Source organism: Anguilla anguilla, chromosome 5 (genome assembly GCF_013347855.1).
Source record: "Anguilla anguilla isolate fAngAng1 chromosome 5, fAngAng1.pri, whole genome shotgun sequence".
NCBI lineage: Eukaryota > Metazoa > Chordata > Actinopteri > Anguilliformes > Anguillidae > Anguilla > Anguilla anguilla.
Genome location: NC_049205.1, coordinates 44215152 through 44233452, shown reverse-complemented (window position 1 = coordinate 44233452; position 18301 = coordinate 44215152). Strand labels below are relative to the sequence as shown.

Genomic DNA, 18301 nt, shown 5'->3' with positions numbered 1-18301 from the left:
GTGTCATCATCGTCCTGATTATCGCCGCGGTAGTCATTCATCCAAGGGAGAGTCGCTGGGCCTAAACGCGCACAGGCACGCAAGCAGGCAGGCAGGCAGGCAGGGAGGCGGGGGCTGGTGCCTGACTCCCATTCCCAAACACCCCATGTACGCTTAACGTACGGGCAGCGCAGTGTCGTAAAACAGCCAGCTCTCCTTCGCCGCTGACACCAGAACAAAATGATGGGGACGACATTTATGCTAAGCAAGACGCGGCCGATTTTAGCCGTCTTAGTCATCGTGATTCAACCCGTCCTCTCTCAATGCCCGGGAGAATAAAATGTGACAGGCGTTTTCTGCAAGGGAAAAAGAAAAAAGAAAAAAGAAAAAATGCAAATGCATGACGGGATGGGACTGGACATGGGCGGCTGTGGCCTGGTGCCTGGAAACGGACGGCCCAGTTTTGCAGGAGACAAACAGCCGTTTAGTATTTACGGCTTAGCCGGACCATTTCATTGGCTAATCGTGCTAATGATGCTAGCATAACAGATACTAAGGTATGCTCAGGCACTCGGGCCATGCTGTTCTTTGACATGCCACCCCCCCCCCCACCATTTACACTCCCAAGAGAACCAATCAGAACTTTCAAACGGGGCATGTTCAGAGTTTCCACTACCTTTTTCTGTCTTTCAGTCTGCTCTGAGGGGGAAAAACTGAAAATCAGCTGTTCTCCTGTAAGAAATGGGTCATGGATCAAACCTAGGCAGCGGATCTAATGAAGCTAAACCACCGGGAGAACCTTAACGACGGATGAACAAATTAAATCCGAGCCTTCCAGGCAACATGGAGCAGACGCCAACTTTAATCACAATAGCGAAAGAGGGGGAAAATAATACAAATGACGACCCATAAAAAAAAATAGCTCTTGCATGTCTTGCACAATCAGCGAGACAGAGAGAAAGATAGAGAGAGAGAAGAGAGTCTGCTGAAAACAGAGCTTTATGGGATTTTTTGAGGCAACGCACGCGCTGCAATGCGTTCCACCGCTACTGAAAGAGCATTTCAGCGGCAGCCGGGCGTCACTGCTTCATAAAATCACAACGCGTTTGAACAGAATGATCAGACAGCTGCTAGGTACCGCGACAGAGCACCAGAAGCCGCTAACGTTATTATTTATGCTATTATGCTGCAACCTGACGAGGCCCTAGTAAAAGCGTGCGCCCCGTTCTGCATTCAATCCCTCGAGGTGGCCATCAACGCCGTGGTGACAGGGCCCTTTTCCTCATTCTTCGTGGAAGGCCAGGCCCGATTTCACAGCAGAGACTCTTTATTGAGAGAGAGAGAGAGTTGATGATAACGGCGGTCCCCTTCCTGAAGCTACGAAACCGCCGGGGTTGTAATTTTTGTTGACAGTGACTAATGGGAGGATTTTACAGCAACTAGGTCTCTGGGACGCCCGGCCTGTTGTTGCATCATTAAGGATAATCATTAATATTAATTAATGGCAGAGAGTGTGTGCTGAGCAGACGCGTGGCTACTGGAGCTGGAGAGGGGGGGGGGGCGCGTGAGAACGGAGGGCAGGTAAGCAGGGTTAGTAAATTAGCCCCATGCTTCAAGCAGGCTTGCCTGAGCATGAGAACAAGAGAAGCCCGCCGCGTTACTCGGGGAACAAATTAATAGTTTTCAATTTAGGAAAGTGGCCAGGAGGGATGCTGCTCGCACGACAACCCGCCATTCCGGCCTCCCTGCTTCCTGGACCCGCTCCTGAGAAAAACCCGCTATCCGCGGCGCTCCGTCGCTGCCCAGTTTTCCCGCCTCTCCCGCCGGGCTTCTCGCGAGCTTCTGCCCCGAGCGCGGTTCCGTCCGGTTCCGTCGAAGCGGCGTCGCCGCAAAAATACGCAGCAAACGCCGACGCCCGCCTCCCCTCGTTTGTCTCTGTCAAGGTGGCGGAGCGGAGCAGGAGAGAATTCGTGCCAAAAGTGAAAATGCATAACACCCCCCCCCCCCAGCATTTACAAAAGTAATTTCAGGTTATCAGATTTTGAAAGTAGCCATTTTTCCCCTCAGACAGTAATTGTTACAAGCCTGAATGGAAAGGGGGGAAAACGAAAAAGAAATAAGCTCCAATTCAGCCCGCGCAGTCTGACTGGAATGCCGTGTTGTGCAGTAAGAATAAAAGCGCGGAGTCGTGGCCTGAAGGAAATAAAGGGCCTCATAAATGACAGAGCACCTCGCCGCAGCGGCGAGCATCCCAATGAGCCAAAAAGCGCGAAGGCGAAAAAACATCGCACTCTTTTAGCACCCATATCTAACTCTCCTTCAGGGCAGTACGACTTCTCCCTGGATAATAAATAAATACCGCGGAATAAACTTTCTTAAACCCGCCTCTTCTGAAGCCGCGGCCCTCGGTGTGCCTCGCGAACACGCGTCTCTCTCCTCAGAGCGCGAGCACGGCCGGCTGACGGCACGCTTTAATGCAGAATGTTCCCGGCACCCAGCGAGGAGGAAGTTGGCGGGCTGACAGAGCAGCGCACACAAAAGGAGAGCTTTAGTTCAACTGCCACAATTCAAATTCGTGCGCATGAACAAGAAATGGAATCTTGAGCTCCGATGCTCCGAGATTGTGTCCGCACTCAATAATGCTTCTTTTTTTTTTCTGCGAAGTCACAAAAAGGGGCAGAGGGTAGCTAAACTCTCTCTGTGCCCCACGGAGAGCCGATCGGGATAACCCCCGCCCCCCAGCCCCCCAGCCCCCCAGACGGCGGCCCCTGCAGATTTCCGGCCCGCCGCGTTTCCCCAAACAGTTTGCACAGAGGCCCTGGCTGAGATTACGCAAGCATTGTGCAACTGTCCTTCCGCCCAGGCGGGCGGCCCGGCGAATGAATGGCCCGCGTTTCAGCGGCAGACAAAACGGCTAATGGACCGGAAAGAGCGGCCGGAGACCCTCGGGTACCCCCCCCCGCCCCCCGAACCCGAAAATGCGTTTGTGGAGCGGCCGGGATGCAGAGGCATCAACAGGCTCATTCTCTCTCTCTCTCTCTCTCTCTTCAAGGCTCTTCATTCAGCCAGTGGCCATTCTCTCTGTACAAGGGTCATCCCGGCAAAGAGGGCACGGCCCAGCTGAGCGCCAGGGCGGAGAGGCCTCCGCGTGCCCCCTGGCGGTGCCCCGACACCCGCAGACGCACCGGGACCGTGGCGGCGGCGGCGTGAAGAATGGCACCGCAGCCTCGTCAGCCGCACTTCTCCTTCAGGCCACTGTCTCAGCGACGCATTAGCGTCGGGAGGGGAAACGATAGCCGAAAATGAATTACGAATGCGACGCTGGCTTATCTGGTCGCCGGCTTATCGTCGCGGGACACTGCCGCGCTCAGCGTAATGTTTTTTATGAATGCGCTTTACAGGAAACGGGGGAAGAGCCGCGCGGGTTCAGAGGGAACCCGTGCAGGAGACCGGGCAGCGGAGGCGCTGACGGCGCACGGCCCGTTTAAAAAAAAAGAGCTGCAGCTGCACGGCCTCCTCGTACGGCTAGTCATTAGCGAGATTATGTTCCTCTCAAAGCACCGCTGCAGGCCCCAGGGTCCGTTTTCACACCCTGTCAGGCCCCGCTCCCAAACTTATACCGGCGGGCTCCAGTCTCCCACTCCTGCCATTCTGACTGAACACACCCCCCCCCCCCCCCCCCCCCCCACACTCCCTCGCTCTTTTACATACACACACTCAAACACGCACACACAAAGCTGTAACAGCATGCACAAACACCCAACGCACACATGGTGCATTGCCAGATCCCGATATTTGCTCAGCCGTTACATGCAGCATGGTAGTAGCTCCCCAACATAAACGCAAGTACACACGAGCATGGGCACACAGACCCACATACACACCCCTGATTCAGTGAGCATCTTTGCCAGATCTAGGTATGAACAGCTGCATGCGCCGAGAGTAGCACACACGCATGCCCGTGGCACAATGAGTCCCCCGCGCCTCCCCTCCCCTTTACACACGCGCGCGCGCACGCACGCACGCACGCACGCACGCACGCACGCACGCACGCACGCCCCTGGCACAATGAACCACTCACGTCACCCTCCCCCCCGCCCCCCTTTACACGCACACACACACACACACATACACAAAATGGGTTATGAAGGTAAAAAAAAAAACACTTCTGCCCAGCCTACAGTTCCCTGCAGATATGCTCCAACAAGGAATTACAGGGCACTGAATATGCAGCTACCAACTAATTTTTTACAAAAGTAAACCTGCTGCAAAACTCCAGCTGGAGTGCAATTGCTAAGAAAATGGATTTCTGCTGCCACCCTATACATTCCTGCATGATTTCCTCTGGAAAATAATGATAGGGAAAAAATCCATTTTGTTCATCGACTACCGCCAAAACAGAACACCCCTGCCTCAGCTTTTAAAGACCTGGTTTTGGAAACACTTGTGAGACCGCACAATGCAGCCAGAGGCCTATTTGGAGGACTGATTCATATCGGACTGCCCCTGAAGTTCCTCTCGGGGGGAACGGATTTAGAATTTAAACTATTTCAGCGGACATTGGCCGTTCCCATCAGGCTATGCGTGCGTGCGTGACGGCGCGTGCGCACGCAAACATTCAGCGGCGTCGGCTCTCGCCAAGCAGAACGCGGAGCGCTAGCATTCAGAACGCTGACAGCGAAGCACTCCCGAGGGTTCGACTCCTGGACCTTTTGCCTTCTAAAACACCGCCGCTGAAGGAATTTGGCAGGTGACTGAACACCTTTTTGTTTATAAACACAGCAAAAAAAAAAAAAAAAAAAAAAAAAAAAAAAAAAAGCCTGCTTCGGAATGAATAACAAATAAACGCTTGGGGTTAAATCAGGTCAACAAGAAGGGGGTAAAAAAAAAAAACCCTTATGCTACTAAAATCTAAACTGCTTTGTATATGCTTACAAAAGCACAGCCACCTAGAGCCGTGGGTCAAAGAGGGGAGCGATGGGTGTGGCAGCCGCTGGATCCCAGACCTCAGGTTTGGCGGTTCTGGAGCGCTGATTCAGCGCGAGTGAAACAGAAGCCCCTCGGGCTCCTCCTGAACCGGAGACGTCCTCTGATCCCGTCTCCCCAAAGCCAGCCGGGCACTTCCAGGGGATTAACAGCTTCCAGGCCAGCGGGTTCATTTAAGAAAAAAACACAAGGCGGCAAACTGCCGGGCTAATAACGGAGGTAAAAATTCTGTGAAACGCGGCATCAATTATTCAGCGCACCTGCTCGCAGTACCGCACGAGGACGCACCCAGGAATCCCTGGCTCTCTCTGTTCCTGTCACCAGGTGCTTTCAAACCTGCGTTTTTTTCCTTCGCCAGACAGAAATGCTTAGCGATTCCATCCTTGCTTTTTTTTTTCTCCACTCAAAACACGGGGCTGCAATCCCCACACAATCCTCTCGAAGTTTTCTCCATCAACAAATAATAATTTGTAGGAATAAATCTAAGTAAATAAAATAAAGCACATCATCTGTAGTAATGCTGAAAGAATTTAACAGTTATTGTCCATTGATAAAAGCTTACTTTCACACTGATGACAAACTGGAGTGTGACAAACTTGCCAATCGCAGAACAGTGCTGACAAAACTAAACGTGCTTTAACTGAAATACTTAAAGTTTAGTGCAGCCTTGGGTTATCATATCATCCATGATAAAATGAGTAACACTTAAAGCAATATGATTATTAGCAGTAATATTCCATTGCTAATGCACAATATAAACAGTAATTATAATTAATTATAAGGCCAAACATTTGTTGTCACGATCATAAAAAGTAACAATGCAGTATTTGTGATGCCTATACATTAAAATTTGCCAATTTGGATATTTACTCACACAAAACTTGATTTGCTAAAGGTTGCCATGTTTCAAAAATAAATTACTTTGCGAATCATTGTTACACGCTACGCTAAAAAAATCAGCATCTCGTATAGCACAGTGTGCCTATCATTGCCCTGGAACACTGGGTGTCCTGATTGGCCCAGAGGAAAGACTGTTTCCTACATGCCCTCCCTACACCATTTCCAGCAGCAAGCACGGCGGCCTGCCATTCAGGCATGCCACAGCCACAGCCCCCCCCACATAAGAAGCATGAGGCAGTCAGAGGGTGGGGTGTGATGGATGGAGATGGGTGGAGCTGGTTAGTGTTCTCCTGGCTCACGCTGTGGATCTCAGCTCTGTCCCCTGAGGCTATCCGAGAGTCTCCAAGCAGAAGTCATGGAGGATTCAAAGCCCTCTTCACACTGCTCCCAATATGCATGCTGACAGCTGTACAGCTCCTGCCTTCCACACTAGTGTGTGTAAGAGCACAAATACAGAAGATATACTGTATACTCATATAATTTACATGCATACACACACACACATTTAGTTTATAAATAAAAAATATACATACGCACACATATATACGTATACATTATTAATTATAATGCACACACATGCGTATGTATAGAACACATATATTTCAGTGTCAGTTGACATTAATGCTGGGTTATGTTTTGGGTCAGCAGGCACGGATGTGAGCCAGGGGGTGAGAGTTGAAGTATCAGCCTAATTTCCAAAGCGACAGTGCGTTGCCCCACCGCTGTTAAGGTAATTAAAGCTGACGCGACCGGAGCGCAGCGATCAGCGGCGGCGGTCCTGGGGGGGCGCGGGGGGGCGCAGGGGGGTGAGATGGGAGACACGGCGGGTCGACCCGCTCTACTGGCTCCCGACTCCTGTGGCACTGCAGAAAAGAGCCATCTGGGACACGGAAAACGAGCCGGCTGTGAACTGACCCTCGGACGCGTCCGCGCTGCGGGGAGCGTCCAGAGGGGCACGCGTTCGCCGGTCGCTCGCTCGTTAACCCCCCCTCCCTGACCCGGCCGAGCGCCCGCCGCTCCGAGCACCGCCTTCCCGGGGGCGTGGCGGAGCAGAGGCCTGGGGGGGGGGGGGGGGGCGTCCGTGCCCAACAGAGGATCAGCCGTCTGACGCCGGGAGGCGCAGCGCCGAATTGAACCCGCGAGCCCTCCGGTCCGCCGGTGGCGTTATCTCCCGCCGAGCGGATTAGCATGTTATCATCGCTCGCTTCGGCGCGGCACGCGGCACGGAGCCAGCCGTCTGCGGGAGCTCTCCGTTCGCCCCGGGTCTGTTTCTCCCCGCCGTCCCCCCGCGGCGGCGGAAAGAGGGGGCCTGCGAGCGGGCGCTTTGCTCCCGGAGATGAGCGCATATACACGGTCTCTGGCGGCGGCGGCGGCGTGGCTGAGACGTGCGCTCTTCAGCGGGCGCTTTGAAGGCGCGCTTTCGCTTTCCCGGCTTCCTGTGCCTGATCCGCCCTCTGAAGACGAGGCCCGCCGGGCATGTGCGGGTGGCCCCGCTCGTCTGCCGCACAACAAACGCAAGCAGGGCCGCGCTTCCCCCCCCCCCCCTTCTGGAATATTCATGTACTTTTAAACTTTTTGACAGCAGAGCAGCGCTCCACTATGCCACCTGCGCTCCTGAATGCATTACTGCAGCTGAGGGTTTTTACCCGTTCAGATGCGCTCACACACAGGGGCCAGCCGCCGTTACCCACAGCACAATCCCCACCGCATACTACAGGGGAGCTGGCGCCAGCTGGGGGAGAGCCACATGCCTCGCTGTGCGCCTGGTGAATCACTTGCAGAAGAGACGATTATTCGACAGTAACCCATGGAAACCTGGCTGGGTTCAGCCCACCCCACCAGGCGCAAATGAGGCTGGCGGTGTCCTGCTGCTGTAGAGACCACCAGACATGACAGACCACGGTAGACCTGAGCTAGCAATGCCCGGGAGGGTGCGCAGGGTCCGCAACCATCACGGGCTCTGACAAATAAAGAGCTTCATCATACACTTCTCATGCGTTTCACGCTTTCAGAATGTGCTATCTGCATCATCTCCCCCGATTGATAAACCAGCATCTTCCTGACTGGCTCTTAACCATTCACCACATGGTGAAGTTTTGCCTCAGTGATCGCTTTGCGGGTGCACCGTCACTGCAGCGTAGAGCAAGTTTTAGTCAGCCTTTCAAACCAAACATGGAGATCATATAGTAATAGTGTGCCTACCAGTAAGAATTTCCTTACAAACCATATAACATATGTGGTTATAGGCTTCAGACACAGCTTAGTCTGCATAGACGATTTATCAAAATGGCTGGTATGGGTATGTCAACCTACACACATGCATGAATGTGCTGTAGGTGCTGTAATGTTCTTTTTCTTTCATGGCGTATGTTCAAACAGAAATAGAATGCCATAAAAGTATCCTTGGCAACAAAATCAGCAAGTTTTTTTTTCTTTTCTTTTTTTCCTGAGCTGTCCTGGATCACCTCAGCCAGCACTTCACCTGCTGGCACAGCTCATTTAAAAGGCATTTTAAAATGATGTTACCTGTTATAAAGTGTTATCATTCAGAAATTGCCCACTCAATGAGGGTCACAGGCAAAGGTACAATGAAAAAGGTTTTAACCAGTTACAATGAAAGACTATTAGATAATGGCCTGTCAGATCTGTTGCTATGGAACAGGGGTTTCCAGCACATCAGTCGGTCAGTAGTCTGACCAAGGTTACCAAGCGACAAGGGTAAAGGTGTGTGTTACGGGCTATGTTTAGCGTGCCACGTGAATGCATTATGAAAAGATTATCAAAGAAACTGTCATTACATCAGAGTTTTGGTTCCATTAAAAGGGAAGATTGCTTGATGTAACAACTTGAACGCCTAGCCTTGAAAGGATGAATGCGACTGGGTCAGGGGGCTTGCACTGGAAAGCAGAACCTTCCCTTTCCAAACAGCTTTGTGTGATCAGCTTTGGAGAGAGCAGCAGCATGAACTACGAAGGTAGCCGTGCAGAAGCACTAAAGGAGAGGATGGACAGACGGACAAAGGGGACATGGAGACAATATCTGAAGCATCCACGATTCAGTGCCAGTAGGGGATATCTGCAATCGGCTGGTTGTTTTGTCTGCTGCATCTACTTGTTTGTTTATTTGCCTGGTTGTTTTGTCTGGAGGTTCATACCGGGGGGCACTCCCGCAGTGCAGACAGAGTGCTGGAACTGACATGGCAGGTCAGCTTCGTGCTGAGAGATCACCCCCCGCTCTCCGAGGAGTTCCAAACTAGCACCTTACAAATATCATTTGTTACAGGTCTAAATGTATGACCTGTTAATGCTACACATTTAAATCTTGTTTCCAAAGGGAAAACATGTATTTTTCTTTCTTTTGGAAGACTTAAAGGCTTCCTCGTTTCCCCAACCGCTGGCAAAAGGGACCCTGAATCAGCACATTTCTCATTCATTTTTGAAACTTAGCAAAACTGCAGGAAACCAATCATGCTGGTCCCAATTCAATATATATAGATTAATAAAGCTGAGTGAGGAAAAAAATGACAAATTAAATACAAGTAAAACTGTCAGGACAAAATGGATATCCAGCCAAAAAGGGAAAAATAAACAAATAAATAAAACAGGACAATGATTTCTTTTTTCTTTTTTTTTGATGGCATCATAACTAACACATATTGATGAAGACGAAGTGAAATCAAAGCAGCAATAACAATCTGCATGCCTTCTGTTTACAGGAATATGGCAAACTGTGACTTGGTGACACAAGCTATCTAGGTCACCAAGGTTTCGGCTTGGGAGAAAATGGAGCCGCAAACAAAAACTTAATGCCACGGCCTGACACCCCGCGCTGCCATTTCAAAAGACGTCGGGATTTCCTCCCCCTTTCATCTGTCTTCTCAGATTTTGTTGTTTTCTAACCCCATTCCGTATTCCCTCCCTCCCCCCTTCCTCCCCCCGTCTCAGTTTTGTAGTTTTTGTCACGCATGGCGGAGCAGTGGCCGTATCTGGGCCGCTCAGCAGGGGCGCTCATTAGAGGAAGTGAACAATGCGGGGCCAGCGAAGCGCCAGCTCGCCGCCGTCAGAGCGGGCCTCAGCCAGCCAGCGCACGGCCCGAGCCCAGTGGCCTCCACCTCCGGAAAAAACACATCGCGCAACCGCCACCGCCACCGGAGGAATCCGCCACACCGCCGTCCTGCTGAGGGCCGTCGCACGGGAGGAACATTAGCATCGCCATTGTGTCCAGCCCCCCTCTGTCTCCCCCCGCATCGCCCAGCTCATATTTTCAGAACAAAAGAGAGCGCTCGGAAAGTCCCTGCAGGTGGCCCAACGGTCTGAGGGTCTGGCTTCTTTGTGAAGACAGGAGAGCGCGTTTGTGTAACCGGGGCAAAGTGAAGGTTCGGTGTCGTCGTGGGGCTGAAGAAGCACTGTAGGAAGAACTCCTATGTTGCGTCAGGCGTCTAGATGGTGCAGGGGCGGGGGCAGTGAGGATTGCACACAAGCGGCCCTGGTCCCCCGGGAGGGGCAGCGGTTTAGTGTAGTATCGGTGGGTGTGCCCTTGCGGGGCACCTCTTTCCTCTGTAAAGGCCCCGCCTCGTGCCGGCTGGCGCTGCCACGCTGCGCACTCCGCGGGCGGGGGGCCGCCGGGTCGCGCGTACAAACAGGTCCTGCTGACCGTCTCAAGCTGGCGAGCCTCTCGCGCTCGTCTTACCCGCCCTCCTCAGGCACAGCGACGGCGGGGGAGAACCACGCGCACGAGTGCAAAAAAAACTACGCAACCAAACATGAAAAAGGCCATCGCCACCCACGCACCCTCGAGAGAACCGAAGTCTAATTTCTCCACGAGGCTTAAGGTCCCTCTGTTTTAACAGCTCGTAACTTTTCTCCCCCCAAACGAACGCATCAATAATTTAGACGTATCGAGTGCCATCAACCAGAAAGAGCAACGCTACCCATATCAGTGACGGAAATAACCTATGTCGGCTGTAAAATGCTACGACAACCTTTCCATTAATAATGCCTGTCCTCCGCACCCATCTGCTTGAGATCTGTAAAAGCACATTCCGCCATTACCCTGCCACCTGAAGTAATGAACTGGCATCTAGCTGATGCATGGAGAAATCAAACGGTCCCGTTTCCTCTTTGCTGAAGGCGACGGCGAAGAAATTCTCCCTCTCTGCCCCTCGGTCGGAAAAGTTGGGCTGATGGGCCGCTGAGAGCTTCCGTGTGTCGAAAATGATGGAGCGGGGGAAAAGATCGGCGCGATTCACATGGGGCGGCCGTTTGGAAAGCGCTCAATCCCCAGGTGTCACATTAAACTGAAATAAATAGCCTTTCGCGTGGTAGGAAAGAGGGCGCAAATGGAAAATCTCCCTTTAATTGAGAATGCTCTTCAATGAGCGGCTGTAAATCAGGGAACGGCGCTGCCGGTTCAAGGGCGACACTATCCCACCCCGCCCCCACCCCCACCCCCACCCCCACCCCCCTGGTAACCATCACTGTGGCGGCTCCTCCCATCGGCCCTTGTGCTGCACACGTCCGCGGGACGGACAGGGCTTGATTTCATCCCAGAAAGGTTATCCGTCCAGACAGGTGTAATGAAGTGCAGTTCGACCGAGACGTAGGCTCTGGAACAGGCGAACGGCTCTTGCTTGCCAAGGACAGCAGGCCAGTGCTGCTCCAAGTTCAGAGGTCACCCTGCAAGATGCTTATGATCAGCTCCTGTCAACTGCAGCACATCACCCACTGCGGAAAAAGAGCGGCCGGCTTGACAGTGCTGAGCTCTAACCTTCTCAGATCTCTACAGTCGTTATTTTTCCTGCAAGTAACCTCACAACATTCTGTTAGCCTGGGCTGAAGAAATGTACATGTCATTTCCTATTCCCATCAATGTGTACAGTGCCATTGTGGCTTAAGAGAGGTGCATTTGGTGTTAAGCACATATTTGGAAATCAATATCGACCACAGAAGAGAAATACTCTCTCTCCTAAAACATTTTTGAGATGCTGTAGAGGAATCACATTTTTACTACAAAACATTTACGCTACAGTTCAAAACTAGAGCCAAGTCAGCACACTGCAGAGTGTGCGCTTACCAAGTGGATATAAAAACAAAACTCTGTATCTCCAACCTGCAGTACTGTGTCACTAAAACAAAGGGTAGAAATCACACAGGCGCACCCAGAAAATAGTCATGTGCATTCCAGCTATCAAAAAAGAAAAGTGACAACTAATACGAAACATATTCATACATAAAGAACGGGGAGAAATTGTATTTGGACAAAGTGTTCTTGCTGCATACTGCCAAAGAACAAGCGGTTTTTTGGAAACATTCAAATTCCTGTTCCCTGTTGATTTGTAATGCTGGGAAATTGGAAGAAAGGAGCTTTGGGCTTCTCTGCACTTAATGAAATGAAGAATCACTGTAGTACAACTCCGCACTACAGACGTCACCAATTAAAATGTCCAGAGGTGAAAAAGCACTGTAAACTGCAAGAACAGCAGCTGCAAACAACACCATTATGCAAGCAACTAAAAACTAACCAAGAAATAAAAAAATTCTAATGAATTGTTCAATCACGACAGCATGTTTTATTAGGTACAGTCTAGCTGCAGCACTTCTATGCCCCCTCTGGGCCCAAACTGAGTTCATCTTTGTCATTAACTTTTTTTTATTTATTTATCTTTTAATTTCATTTTAATCCACACAAGCAGAGCCTGGTTGAATGCCAATTCTCGGTGCCTCTACCAGACGCAAGGCCGCGACTGAAAAGGTATGAATAAAAGGCTTTTTCAGGTTTCATCCAGCTCATCGAGTTAATGACGTGTGGGCCAAAACAGCCAGAAACCTACGCTCTGCTTGGCGAATTCCATTTTCCCCCCTCAGGAAATGCAAGAACCTACAGAAGCTTCTTAAAGTCAGAGTATTTGCTTTTATTTATGCGATGGCTTTGACTCACTCCCATTCCTCACCTACATTACATTTATAAAATGTTACTCTTCATCCTTATTGTAGTTTGAATGCACGGATGCACACATTTTTGCTGACAGAATTGTTCAAGCTAAAAATAAAATAACATTTCTTGGCATTACAATGCTTCTCGTTCATAGGCTTCTCATTTTTTCAGCCAGCTTACTGAAACCTCAATGTTCCCTAAGACACTATCAGGCCCTGAACCATGCAAAAACTATGCATTGCTGAGTGGGAAAAATCCTCTCGTCTGCAAAATTTTAAGGAATGGTGATGTCATCATTGAAAGTGACTTGACGCATGCAGGACAACTGTATGCACACGCAGCAAGTCTGCATTGCTTTTACGCTCTCCTTACTTGCGGCAGAGACAGTAAAACTAGAACACTCATTCAAATATGCGTATCTTTGCTGGTTTGAAAGGTAGTGAACTTGAAAATATGACAGAAATATGTAACATTTCTTGTAAGCACGAATGTCTGTGATGGCACTGATTTGATTGATGGATTTCATGTATCTCTAGCTTCAGTGGTGGGTCTCTACAAATGAAACTATTGTACGTCACTGGGCTAAAAGCACCTGCTGAATGACTAGCATCTGCCAAATAACTTGGCAGATGCTAGTCAAATTGTAACAAATTACTAAATTGTAACATGTACTAACAAATTGTACATGTAAATTTGTTCAATACAAATAAACTGTGATTTCTATGTAAACCTACCGTTCACAATCTAAAACTGACATAAATCGAGAATACTTGCAATCTTATTTACGTCACATGACAGGAAATGAAGAACTCCCACTGTGTGGGAGTGTCCAACTGGTGCCAGTCTTTCATTAACAACTACATCAGGCATCATGGACATCACAACACTGACTACCTCAGCAAAGAGGTTACATATGTCAAACAAACCCTGCACAAAAAAACATTTTTAAAACCAAAATACAAAAAAAAATGCCTTTAAAGATATGCAGATGTTTCCTCTTTTGTCCTAGCGATTCAGCCACGGCTTTACTGATCCGAAACGTCCAATTAACGTGCACCATACCATCTGCCCATGGAGCTCATTTAGCTGGAGCACTCCCTTGTCGAGTCAAACACGGGAATTACAACAGCCCGGGTTCATTAACGGCCTTTCAGACAGTCACTAGGTTTTGTATGAAGTAGTCAGCTTGACCTTCGATGACTTGCTCTTGTTCCGATTTTTTATTTAATTTGGTCTCAATAACCAGCAACCAAATGAGTACGGCTGATATATGGGTGAATATGTGTTTATGCATAATAATTAAGTCAAATATATATACAGTACATGTGCATATACAGTGTATGTATATATATATATACACATACACACACGTTATATATTTTAAAACAATATAACACTTAACTCCACGTACTTCAATGGAATAGCACCATTTAAGTACATAGAGATAATCTGGGTGGAAGTATCGCCCTCCTCGCACAGATATTGGAACATAATGTTTTAGACACTTGTTCGGTAACATTTGCTTGTTCTTTCTTCATTACATTCCCTTCGCAGTTTTGCTCTTCCACTCCTGGCCTTGCAGCCTCAGCGTGCGGAAACCCCCGCAGAAAGGCTCTCCCACATCTGCTATTCTTTGAGCAGAGTCCGCTGAATACGGATCGCCTGATCTCACAGGTCCGCAAAAACACTTTTAAAAATTAATACGCCCGGACTCGGGCTCCGGGCCCCTCGCACGATGACCCCGGGCTTATTCGCGAGCAGCGGGAGGTCCCACTTCCTCAGTGTGTAACAGAGAGAGAGAGAGAGATACACAGAGAGAGAGAAATGAAGCCTCTTATATTCTACAGCCGCACTGCATTCCTCCTTTCTACCGCTTAGGGCTGGGTCTAGACCTGCCTGAACATGAAAAAAAGAGAAAATAGTCAGCACCCTGCTGCCACCACTCTCACATTCACTCTCACTTTCACTGTCCAGTTCTCTCACACGATCCAATTCTGACTCCCTAACATCTCCCGCTACCACAGAACACGACGCTGAAGGGAAATGGAGTCCAGGCAGAGCCGGGCAGATCAATACAACCCAGGGGGGGGACGGGGGGTAGCAGAGGCACAATGCCGTTAGGCTTTACTGCCAAACTGAGCACGTGCGGCACCAGTAGCTACAGTAGCCGAGCCGGTGAACCCAGCCGCACGAGGGCAAGCGCTCTGCCTCGACCCGCACGAGGACGCCGGCGCAATAAATATTAAAATGACGGTCATGAATCACCCAGCGATGGCCGCCGCCGTTCCCCCTTGCTTTTAATTCATAACAATCAGCCGGAGATTTACGAGCCCGGGGGAGGGGGGGGGGGGCGAGGCGGGGCGGGAACGACGCCGTGCCCTCGATCCTCATCTTACCCCGGCGGCCCGACGGGACAGAGCGAAGCTCCGCACCTCGCCCCAGAGGCCTCGTCTCTCTCCTCCGCCCACGTCCCCACCGGGAGAACAGAGCTTTGCGCTTAAGCAATCTGAGCTGTTGCCTCTGACGCTACCTGCTTTCTGTAAGCACTGCGAACTAATGAAGCCGAAGAACCCAAACGTGATGTGAAATCAGAGAGACGAGGCGCAGCTCATACTTTCAGACTTCTAAAATAATAGTGACGATCAGCTGAAGCGGATGAACAGTAAATTCAATAAAAAATGTTCAAAAATAAACGGCACAATTCATACAAGAACGCGGCAGCAATATTAAAAGCACCGTAAGCGCATTGGACGTTTTAAGCAGAAAATGGCATCTAGTAAAAGTCCATCTTAAGCTGCTAGAGTTATAGAGTTTAACTGTCTCTTATATACTTAGGCAAATCATTCCAAACCCATGGCGTACAGCTACAGAAGGCTCCGTTACTGAGCGTTGCGCTGCTTAGCGAGCTGGATCGCTAAATGACCCGAGTCGACAGAAGAGAGATTTCTCCGGGGGAGGCGGGGGATTTAACTCCAAAATATAGCAAAGAACCGGGTCACGCGGTGCCTTTTCGACAGCTTATATACCAGAGTCTCCGACACCGAGCAGCTGCCGCCGCGAGCTTCCCACGCCGGTCGCGGGGGCACTGGGGTCCCGTTTTTAGCCGAGCCGTTTGCCGAACATCCAAGCCCCCTAAGAGGAAACACACAAACAGCCGAGACCGAGCTCAAGCAAAGAGAAAGTGAAACCGATTAACTTTAAAAACACCTGAAACGCCTTCAGCGGGCTACAGACAGGAAAAGCTGCGTTACAGAGCGCAAGGACACTTCGACGCCTAACTGCAGCAGGCGTCAGTATGGAGTTGGCATGTACGCTCGTTGAATTGGCCTACAGGAAATATTCACTTGACGCGGTTAAATTAATTAAACTACAAAACGATCTGCACTGGGGCTGCCGGGTGGGCATGTGCAGAGAAAGCTCACGTTTCCAGTGACAGTGACGATTCCCCACGGTCTGAGCATGCCAATTCTGAGTGGAAGGCAGCCCTGCAGGGCGGCGCACAATTGGCCGTGGCGTCGCCCAAGGAGGCGGAGCTTCAGCTGGCCATCAGTTAACGGCCCGCAGAATGAAAAGGAGCGGCAGTTAGCCACACCTTTCAAAACACGCGTGCGTGATAGTCTACCAAACTGACAGAGGAAGACCAAGCAACAGGACGGGCATTTCAGATAGGCACAAAGCAAAGTGTAAAGGAATGTTTGTAAAATGAATACGTGTAGACCTACACTATTTTTCATTATTAACAGCACACGCTCGGTCCCGCAGGTTTCAGAGGAAACCCGCGAATCGAGCGGCATCATCCACAGCGCAAAAACAAACGCGGTCTCGGGGAGAGCCTGACTAAACGGAACACGTGCGTGTCAGTCCACGCACTCAGAGAATGGGGCTCCTTTTCAAATGAGCGCTCATCTGCATGCGGCAACCGACGCGGGCCATAAATGAATGTCACCAGAAATAAGCCGCGCCGTGTTCACCTCCGCTGAATGCCAGAGGAGCGCCGGGGTCTTGTGAGCGTTCTCGCGGACACCATTTCGGGAGCGGCACATCTGCTTCGCTCTCCCCGCTCGAGTGTCTCTTCTGGTGCAGCTGCAGCGCGATGGCTTAAGCGTGCGTGAATGGGCCTTTCTGTTTTCCTCGTTTTTCTGTGAGGACCGTCCTGCTGGAAGGGGCTTCTGTTGTGCTGCGTTTCTGACTCGAAGCCATCGGTACTAAAAAAGCATTAAGGCGCGACAAGCCGGCAACCTTAAGACGACCTTCTTGTCAAGCGTGTCTCTTTCGGAGGCAAATGTGGCTTTCGGATCGCAATTAACTCGACATTTCAAGCGCTGCTTCAGTCAAACGAGTACAGAAAACGTGAAATCAATATATAAGCGCAGGGCAGAAATGAACCATATATCTACACATTTACATGAACGAACAAACAAAACTGAAATTGCAATCCTCTGTTAAAATAAAAAAATTGCCACAGGGGAATTGACAAGAGATTTTACAACTTTGACTCTGAATAACCCTAAATTTGGCACAGACTGGAGGAACATACCAGCTTACAAAAATAACACACAGAATACAACAAATATTTCAATTCTACCAAGCAGAAGCAACATACTTCAGAGATCGCCATCACCAGTATTGTAGTGCTAACAGTCACCCTTCTCCACTCTCCTTTAGAGTTATTACAGGGTGTCAGAGTATTTTAATCGTTAAGGAACTTCGCTGGCGACCACAAGGTCAAATCCCAGATGGGGCGACTGTCATTGTCCCCTTGAGTGTAGTATCTAACTGAAGTGTTTCGGCACATAACCAGCTGTACAAGTGGAGAATAATGTAAGCTGTTCTACCAAGTTCAACGTGCATTTGGCTTTATGTGAAAAGCACCTACTTTCAGACCCCTTAAAATTTACCAAAACCTCCTAAATTACATAGCTACATGTATATGACAGCAAATTATAAAACAGCAACTACTTATCAACAGGACCAGCAGCATCTAAAACTCCTTCATTTCATTCTCAAAAAATGTCCAATTTGTTTTAGGTCTCAGAATTCACATAATGCAGCAAGCAAGGTACCACAGTGCTCAGCCTGATGACCATATTGTGTTTGTGATATACAAACTCGCTCATGATAAAAGCTTCAATCCAGTCAACAGAATTTCTCAGTTCTCATATTCATGCAGTCATTTTCAAAATCCTGCAGGTTCTGCTTTCCTCAAATAAGTCCAGCTCTTTAAATTCACCTCTGGCCATACGCATTAGTCTCCTACATACAGGTCTTGCTCTTCTCCTTCCCACGCGTGGCCATTTAACAACAGGAGGAAGTGTTAAGAGAGACAAATGTTAATGAATGTCTGTCAGAGGCACCAGGTACTTCACATCAGTCTGATTGACAGCTGGCTCACGCCGGGAGCCGCGTTTCGATTGGCATTCTGCGACCTGTCAGACCCGAACGGAGCGCCCGATTGGGCTGCGGCTAGCGTAGCTCTGCGCCGCTAAATTATGAGGTGGAGAGA

General features: G+C 49.8%; 1 protein-coding gene across 4 annotated transcripts in view; it reads right to left on the bottom strand.

The window, feature by feature from the left end:
- LOC118227489 (PHD finger protein 21A-like) overlaps positions 1-18301 on the bottom strand; it is a 79489-nt gene that overhangs the window by 39924 nt on the left and 21264 nt on the right. The gene's annotated exons all lie outside the window — the stretch shown is intronic.